Source organism: Gopherus evgoodei, chromosome 3, assembly GCF_007399415.2.
Source record: "Gopherus evgoodei ecotype Sinaloan lineage chromosome 3, rGopEvg1_v1.p, whole genome shotgun sequence".
Taxonomy (NCBI): domain Eukaryota; kingdom Metazoa; phylum Chordata; order Testudines; family Testudinidae; genus Gopherus; species Gopherus evgoodei.
The window spans coordinates 168771606-168780487 of NC_044324.1; the positions used below are offsets into that span (position 1 = coordinate 168771606).

The 8882-nt window shown below is 43.6% G+C and overlaps 1 protein-coding gene across 1 annotated transcript in view; it reads right to left on the reverse strand.

The window, feature by feature from the left end:
• Window positions 1–3476, reverse strand: part of CAPN13 (calpain 13) — a 64002-nt gene extending 60526 nt beyond the window's left edge. The window contains exons 1-2 of the mRNA XM_030554285.1: window positions 3442–3476; window positions 1826–2197 (exon numbers count right to left, since the gene is read on the reverse strand). The gene's annotated coding sequence lies outside the window, so the exon portion shown is untranslated. The remainder of the gene's footprint in view (window positions 1–1825; window positions 2198–3441) is intronic.
• Between the last annotated feature and the right edge of the window lie 5406 nt (window positions 3477–8882).

Consider the following 8882-nt stretch of genomic DNA (forward strand, 5'->3'; position numbering starts at 1 on the left):
GCCTGTCATTTTGACCATCAGGAGGAGTCCAGGCAGAATTCTTCTTCTTGTAGTGTTAGCAGGAGGGGTCCTGTGGGTTCAGTGGTGAGTTGAAAATATCCCCTGAGTCAGAGACGATGAAAGTAGGCTTCCAGATCACTGCAGAACTGTGTCGTGTGTGGGGACGATGGGGCAAAAAGATAGTCCCTGAGATAGGACAGACTCTTCTACCAGGCTAAGTGTTTGATTGGATAGATTAACAATATTGTTGGGTGAGTTAAAGGTACCAATGTTGTAGCCCCCTGTGGCATGTAGGAGTTTAGATAGTTTACTGTCCTTTTTCCTCTGTAGAGAAGTAAAGTGTGTGTCGTAAATGCCTTGTCTCGTTTTTGTAAAGTCCAGCCACTCGGAAGTTTGTGTGGAAGTTTGGTTTTGTAAGAGAGTCTCTAGTTTTGAGAGCTCATTCTTGATCTTCTCCTGTTTGCTGTACAAGATGGTCTCCACTGATCAGATGCTTCCTCAGTTTCTTAGAGAGTGTGTGGCACAATCTCTCACCATAGTAATTAAAGAGTGCCTCAAAATGCATATGCACAAGTGTGCTGAATTAAAGGTGCACAGGCAACCTTCGTTCTGGCATTTCCTAACTTCAGAGTGCTTGGCTTTGCAACCTTAATGTTTTTTTAATAGCATTTTTGGTGCAATATTATATACCTCACTATTCAGTGGCTCTTTCTGCAGTTTTCCACTGAGTCCAAAGTAGAAATAAGGCAGTAAGCAAGAAGGAATATTTTTTTCCTACTTCATATTTGAACAATTCAGCCTCTTTTATTGCCCTTCAGAAAGTGTTCGCAATCCATCTTTTAAAAATATTTCCACCAAATGTTGACCCGATTGGCTTCGGTCTCTTAGGGGGAAACAACTGAACTTAGCCTTATAGGTTGTTAGAAGTCTGGGAAATCAACAAATCCTGCCCACCCCTATTTCCCCTCCCCCAGTGTACCTGCATATTTAACCTTGACTACAGTCTGCATTATGCAATCACAGGGAAAGTCTTTTTTTCTTTATAGACCCTGTCCTCCAAGGATCTCAAAGCCCTTTATAAACACCAGTGAGTTAGCTTCACAGTGCTCCTCTAAGATGGGAAAGCATTACTCAAGTAACCCCACTCCACCACATTGGGAGACAATGTTGTGCAGCTGTACATGTGCTCTGTGTGAAAGCCAATAATGTCTCTAGACATCAAGACAAAATTCACAATACTATTGTAAGTCTTGCAGATGTTACCTTTCCAGTGACACGTGACACGGCCTTCTAACTCTTCACTGTCCATGAGAAATTCTCATATACTATTCATTAAGTCAAATTTCCTTCATTTTACATATACAACACAGGACATTGCCAGTTACCTTTTTACTGCATCTTTTAACTACAGCATATAATGCAGTCATTGTTATCTTAGGATCTCCACTACCAGTTACTTCTGACAACTTACCATTCCACAGGGAGGTTCTTTAGAGGAAAGCAAACCCATCTTGCTTCTTTGAAAATGTGTCTGTCTGTCTGTCTCTCTCTCTCTCTCTCTCTCACACACACACACACACACACACACACACACACACACACACACACACACACACACACACACACACACACACACACACATAAATATATTTTGGAGTCAGAGAAGCAATTCCTCCAGATCACATTATACCTCCAAGACTATGTTAGAATCCCAGTCCATCTCCCCAAGCCAAATCCCTTTTGATGCATCTGTGATGCTTTTCCAGTACTAAATATTTCTCCTATTTAATCTTTAAATAAGTAGAACAGCAAAGTGAGGTTTTACCTGTAATGCCTCCAGTGACAAGGCGACAGATACGTGGTTTTCAGTTTCAATCCAGTGCTGCTTTATACAAGAACTTCCCCACCTCCTTGAGTAAACATTGCCAGGGTGAATCTCAGTTCAGGACCAACGTATAGAATCCACAGTGCAGGTGCAGAAGGGCCACAATACACATCTCTTCTATCTGACCTCTACAATGACCCTGTTTGCTCTCCTATACAAGTTGATGGTTGGTCTCTTATGGTTTTTGTTACAACAGAGCAGGGTTTGTTGACTGCTGCCAGCTTTCACTTAATTGGTTTTCTTCTTGGCTCCACCAGGAAATGCAGGCTCACCACAAAGTGTGAAATCTAAGATCATGCTTCATTCTTCCACCTGTAATACAAGAAGTAGGTATTTCAGGCCAATCAATACCTACTAATGCTTAAAATCTAATTCTAAATCCTTTGCAATAACCGTAAGTCTGATTCTGCATTGTCTCAGTCACGCGAGTAGTTCAATTTACTTTATATGGTACTGCTAGCATGAGAAAGGATTACTCATAAGGCTTTCTGGGATTGGACCCCATCTTAACACAGCCTGAAGCCAAGGCTTAAAAATGCACCCAGCAAACATAACATTTTTGGGACCCCCAACCTGAGGCATCTGAAAGTCAGGCCCTTTTAAGAGGAAATGTGCTCAGTGCTTTCTGAAAACCAGGCTCCCTTAAGGGGTCTTAAATTAGGCACCCAAAAATTGAGCCAGCCAAATCACATATCACTTTTGAAAATCTTGGCCTTCAATTTTAATCTTAACTTCAGGCTAAATGATATATTGGCGCATTATACATAGATAAGATTCGATAGATTAGATAAATAATCAAGCCCTAAAGACAAGTAACTCTCCACTCTGGTGAAAAAAAATCCAGAGCTCCCAGAGGAGGAGCATACTGGCTTCTGCAGCTGAATCCCCAGCTCTCAGTAGAATAAACATTCTGCCTTTCAAACTATTGCATCATTCCGGAGAAGTTCCATAGGGACTGGAGGAAATACATAAATAAATATACAGACACTCAACAAAGGCAGGTTCAAATGCAGGTCTTCGCCTTGAGCCCTTATCACCCCTTATTCAAGGTAACAAGTTTAATCACCATGGCAAGTGCTTGTTACTAGTGATGTGTTCAGGAGTTGCTCGGGATGATCAGTATTGGGGTTTGACATGGGAAAAAAGTCACCTCAATATTCAGATCCTTATTTCCAAACTTATCCAAACTACCTGAAGTGCTTGGGTGTGGAAATCCCTTTGGGACAGGCTTCCTCTTGATTCTGGGTGGGCTGGAATCGCAGCAGCACAGAGGAAGGAGAAAATGAAGAACAGAGGGCATAGGGGCTGGAGCTAGGGGTGCTGGGGTGCTGCAGCACCCCTTGGCTTGAAGCGGCTTCCATCGTATACAAGGTTTACAGTTTGGTTAAATGGCTCTCAGAATCCACACTATACAAATTGTTATAGTGCCCCTGACAGAGGGGAAAAAAACATTGAGCAAATATTTCAGCCTCTTCCTCAACATTCAGTTCAGGTCTGGGTCATACAGGGGATCACTGTTCCTGTAAAAGTGTTGCTCCTTCATAACTACTTCTTACCTTGTGAACATTTGAGGGGGGTGGGGACACATTTCTCCATCAGAGTCCTGCTCTCAGTCTGGATTTCGGTGGGAAGCGCATCTGTGTAACTGAGAGCAGAATTTACTCCCGAGTGCAAAACAGGTGCAGTTTTCCTTTAAGAGCAGTTTCGCACTTGTCTCACATAAATAAAAGCTGATTGCATCAAAAACAGGAAGGAAAGTTCCTTTCATTTCAGGCAAGGAGCTCTGAGGTGATAAACACCACTGCTGCCAGCACATCTGACAAGCACACGTGGTCTGTTAATCACCTGCTCTCTGGGGAAACGGCAGGTATATTCCCCTCTAGGTATTGTGATTCATTGTCTGGAACAAATATATCTGCTTAAATGGTGGATTAACAATGATTTAAGAAATATTCATTGCAAAGTTGATTAGAAAGCACCATCAGCCGCCTGGCAGGGGATTTTGGTTATTGCAGCATGATACCATTCTGTGACTGTCAGCTTTTCTGTGGAGGGTTGTATTGATGTGTCCATTTTCACAGTGGCTTAAAAGTACTCAAACCCAGGAAGCAGACAGACTTATTTGTGTTAATGAGTGAGTGGATTATTTGCTCTGTTAAGTGTTTGTGATATTTACAAGAAATCCATGAGATGAATAGACTAATGGCTGAAAAATACAGGCCCATGAATCAGGAGACATGTGTTCTGTTCTGTCATTGACTTCCGGCGTGACCTTGGTTAAGTCACTTAAACCTCTCTGTGCTTCAGTTTCTCCTTTTGCAAAATGGAGAATACTTATCTACCTCAGAGAGGGTGTTGTGTGAATTAATTAATTAATTGACTGCAAAGTGCTTTGGGATCTTGGGAGTACAAAACAGTAATTTCTATGCTGTCAACTATTGTCTCTGGGTTATAAAAAAACAAGGACCAACAACTATTCAACCCTCATTCAGCTATAACTCCTATTGACATCAGCGGGCCAAAAGCTGAGAGGTGATGGGAACCCGCAGCTCCCAATAAAGTTAGTAGGTGCTCAGCACCTCAGGATTTGGCCAGATAGAAGTTTTTACTGAGTATGGATTAAGCAAAGTTGGAGTAAAGACCTCAGGATCTGGTTCAGCAGTCTAGTAGTTAGGGCAGGGAGCTAAAAGTTCTGGGTTTGAGTCCCATCTTTGCCCCTGAATCACTGTGCAACTGTGGATATGTCCCTTAACCTCTCTGTGGTCTTAGATTGTCCATGTAAAATACCTGCATCAGAGGGGTGTCATGAGAATTAATTCAATAACCTTGGTAAAGCACCTTGAACTCCTCAGATGGAAGGCACTAGAGATGCTCAGGCCTGGTCTACACTACGCGTTTAAACCCATTTTAGCAACATTAAACCGATTTAACACTGCATCCGTCCACACAACGAGGCCCTTTATATCGATATAAAGGGCTCTTTAAACCGGTTTCTGTACTCCTCCCTGACGAGAGGAGTAGCGCTGAAATCGGTATTACCATATTGGATTAGGGTTAGTGTGGCCGCAAATCGATGGTATTGGCCTTCGGGCAGTATCCCACAGTGCCCCATTGTGACTGTTCTGGACAGCAATCCAAACTCAGAAGCACTGACCAGATAAACAGGAAAAGCCCCGCAAACTTTTGAATTTCATTTCCTGTTTGCCCAGCGTGGAGCTCTGATCAGCACGGGTGGCGATGCAGTCCCAAATCCAAAAAGAGCTCCAGCATGGACCATACGGGAGATACTGGAACTGATTGCTGTATGGGGAGACAAATCTGTTCTATCATAGGTTTGTTACAGAGGACGAAATGAGAAAGCATTTGAAAAAATTTCCAGGCTATGATAGACAGAGGCCACAGCACAGTGCTGTGTGACAAGCGTAACGGAAAGCCAAAGAATCAAATGGATGCTCATGGAGGGAGGGAGGGCGTACTGAGGACTCCAGCTATCCCACAGTCCCCACAGTCTCCAAAAAGCATTTGCATTCTTGGCTGAGCTCCCAATGCCTGTAGGGTCAAACACATTGTCCGGAGTGCTTCAGGATATATGTCGTCAATTTACCCCCTCCCGCCCCCCGTGAAAGAAAAGGGGAAAAAATCGTTTCTTGACTTTTTTATATGTCACCCTATGTCTACTGCATGCTGCTGGTAGACGCGATGCTGCGGCACTGAACAGCAGCATCCTCTCCCCTCCCCAGTGGCAGATGGTACAATATGGCTGCTATCCATCGTCATCATCAGCCCGTGAGTGCTCCTGGCTGGCCTCAGGTGAGGTCGGCCGGGGTCGCCTTGGTAAAAATAGGAATGACTCCCAGTCATTCCCGGTAGATGGTACAGAATGGCTGGTAACCGTCCTCATCATAGCAACTGGGGGCTGAGTTCCATCAGCCCCCGTCCCCCCTTCATGTCTAAAGAAAAGATTCTGTACTGCCTTGTCATAAACAGATAGCTAAGGGTTAATGTCTCTTTCACCTATAAAGTGTTAACAAACAGTGACCTGCAAATATCTGACCAGAGGACCAATCAGGAGACAAAATACTTTCAAATCTCTTGGAGGGAAGCCTTTGTTTGTGGGTTTGGGGTTTGGCTTTGTTCTCTCTGGGTCCTGGATGGGACTAGAGGTGCAACCAGGTTTCTGCCAATCTCCCTGCTACAGTCTCTTATCTATTCAGAATTGTACGTAAGAAAAGGCGGTCATAGTCTTTTAATTTGTTTTTTTTCCATTTGCATATGTGTACTTGCTGGAAGTAGCTTAAATTGTGTTTCTATTGGAGAAAGTTTCTTTCTATTGTTTATAAGTTGAAAGACCCTGTAACTTTTTACCATCTAAAGTGCAGAGATAAACCTTTTACTTTTTTCTTTCTTTTTTTTATTAAAAGTTTTGCTTTTAAGACCTGTTTGATTTTTTTTCTCCTAGTTAAGGTTCAAGGGAATTGGTGGGGAGAAGGGAAGGATAAATTTTCTCTTTGTGTTAAATTCACGCAGCTTGTATTGCCTCTAGGTGAGGGGGAAGATAACACCCCTCTCGGTGTGGTGATTCAAAAAGTTGAATCAGGCGATCTCCTAGTGTTCCCAGGGCGGGAAGGAGCTGGGAGGAAGAAGGGAGGGGAAGGGGAATGGTTTATTTTCCTTTGTTGTGAGACTCAAGGAATTTGGGTCTTGGACTCCCAGGGAAGGTTTTTGGGGGAGACCAGAGTCTAAGGCGCTCTACTCTAAGTCCTGATTGGTGGCAGCCTATCAGATCTAAGCTGGTAATTAAGCTTAGGTGAATTCATGCTAGTACCCATATTTTGGACGCTAAGGTCCAGAATTGGGAATTATACTTGACAGCCTGGACTATCATAGCAGCGGGATGCTGGGCTCCGCTCCCCCCCACCGTTTCATGTCCTGTCTGGACTATCATAGCAGCTGGAGGCTGCCTCTCCCTCATTTTATCTCACTAAAAATCAGTGTTTCTTATTCCTGCATTCTTTATTACTTCATCACACAAATGGGGGACATTGCCACTGTAGCCCAGAAAGGTTGGGGGAGAAAGGAATCAAACAGTGGGGTTGTTGCAGGGGCACCCCCTGTGAATGGCATGCAGCTCATCATTTCTGCGGGATCTGACACAGAGTGGCTGTGCTCTCTGGATCTCTGATATACTAGTTCTCTAGTACACTTGCCCCATATTCTAGGCAGGACTGACTCTATTTTTAGATAAACCATAAAGGAGGAATTGACTGGGAGAGTCATTCCCATTTTTGTCTTTGTGCCCCCGGCTGACCTCAGCTGAGGCCAGCCAGGAGCACCCATGACAGCAGCAGATGGTACAGAATAACTAATAACCGTCATCTCATTACCAATTTACAATGGCACAGCAGATGGTACAGAATGACTGGTAACCATCTCTGCTACCTTGCAATGGTAAATGAATGCTGCTGTGTAGCACTGCAGTACCACCTCCAGCGGCATCCAGTACACATACGGTGACTGACAAAAGGCAAAACGGGCTCCATGGTTGCCATGCTATGGCGTCTGCCAGGGCAACCCAGGGGAAAAGGGCTCGAAATGATTGTCTGCCGTTGTTTTCACGGAGGAAGGAATGAGTGACGACATTTACCCAGAATCATCTGCAACACTGTTTTTGCACCATCATGCATTGGGATCTCAACCCAGAATTCCAAGGGGCAAGGGAGACTACGGGAACTATGGGATAGCTATGGGATAGCTACCCACAGTGCAATGCTCCAGAAATCGACGCTAGCCTCGGTACATGGACGCACACTTCCGAATTACTGTGCTTAGTGTGGCCACGTGCACTCGACTTTATACAATCTATTTTACAAAACCGATTTATGTAAAATCGGAATAATCCTGTAGTGTAGACATACCTTCAGTGTGTTATTCTACAAGATAATGATAATGAAATATCCTGCTTCAGGGTATAGAGTCATTACTGCAAAGGCCTGATAGGAATACTTTACTGACATACCCCTCCCCACACACACACACACACACACACACACTCTGTCCCCCACCACACATTTGGCCTGGTGCATTAGGGTGTTTTAGTTGGCTGTTTTGGGGGCTGCACCAGGAAGAAGAGGATGATTTGATGGGCCAGCAGCCTAAGTCCAGTATGACAAGCTCCGTGCTTTTATCTGGAAATATCTGGAAATGCCATTTCTGGCCATTTATGTTGCAGTAGTGCCATTTCTTTGGAGAGAAGGGTTTTATCTTTCAGATTATGCACGAGTGATGTTAGCCGTCTCCTCTATCTGAAAAGTGAGATTCCAGGAAGCAGTCTTATCCGCAGTGGAACAGAAGAGCATTATATAGGAATAGAGCCAGTTAAAAGTCTTCTGTCAGAACTTTTTTGATGGACAATGCCTTCTCGACCAACAGGAACATTTTCAGGAAAAATGTACACGACTAGAAAATTTTCATTTTAAACACTTTTGCCTACAAAAAAGTGGCAAATTGACTTTTGTTGGGGGGAAGTTTGTTTCATTCACACGGGTGGAAAAAAAATCCCTTACATTTCTTCCCTCCGCCCCCACCCACTGGAAAAAAGTGAGAGAAAGATGTGATGCGGGAAGAACTCACTTACTTTTTTAAAGACTTTTCCCCCCATCACTGGAAAAAGGGGAGAACAATTAAAACATAGAGAACATATTTCTTCTGACTCTTGTACCCTCATCTCTCCTTTTTTTATTCTAGTGCAGACAAACATTTAAAAGTGAGCAGTTATGCCCCTTCCTTTTCCTTTCCCCTCCCTGGTCCCTTCATCCTTTTATTTATGGATGTCCTTTCCTCTTTTATTGCTTTTACCCCTACCTTAATGTGTTATGTCTATTTAGTATTGTCTGGTCCTGCCACTCTGAAGAGTTGCAAAATTGCATAATTCTGCTGGTGAGCCCTTGAAACATGCAGTATTTGGAAACTTATGTAAGCTGTAAGTCATTGACCTTTA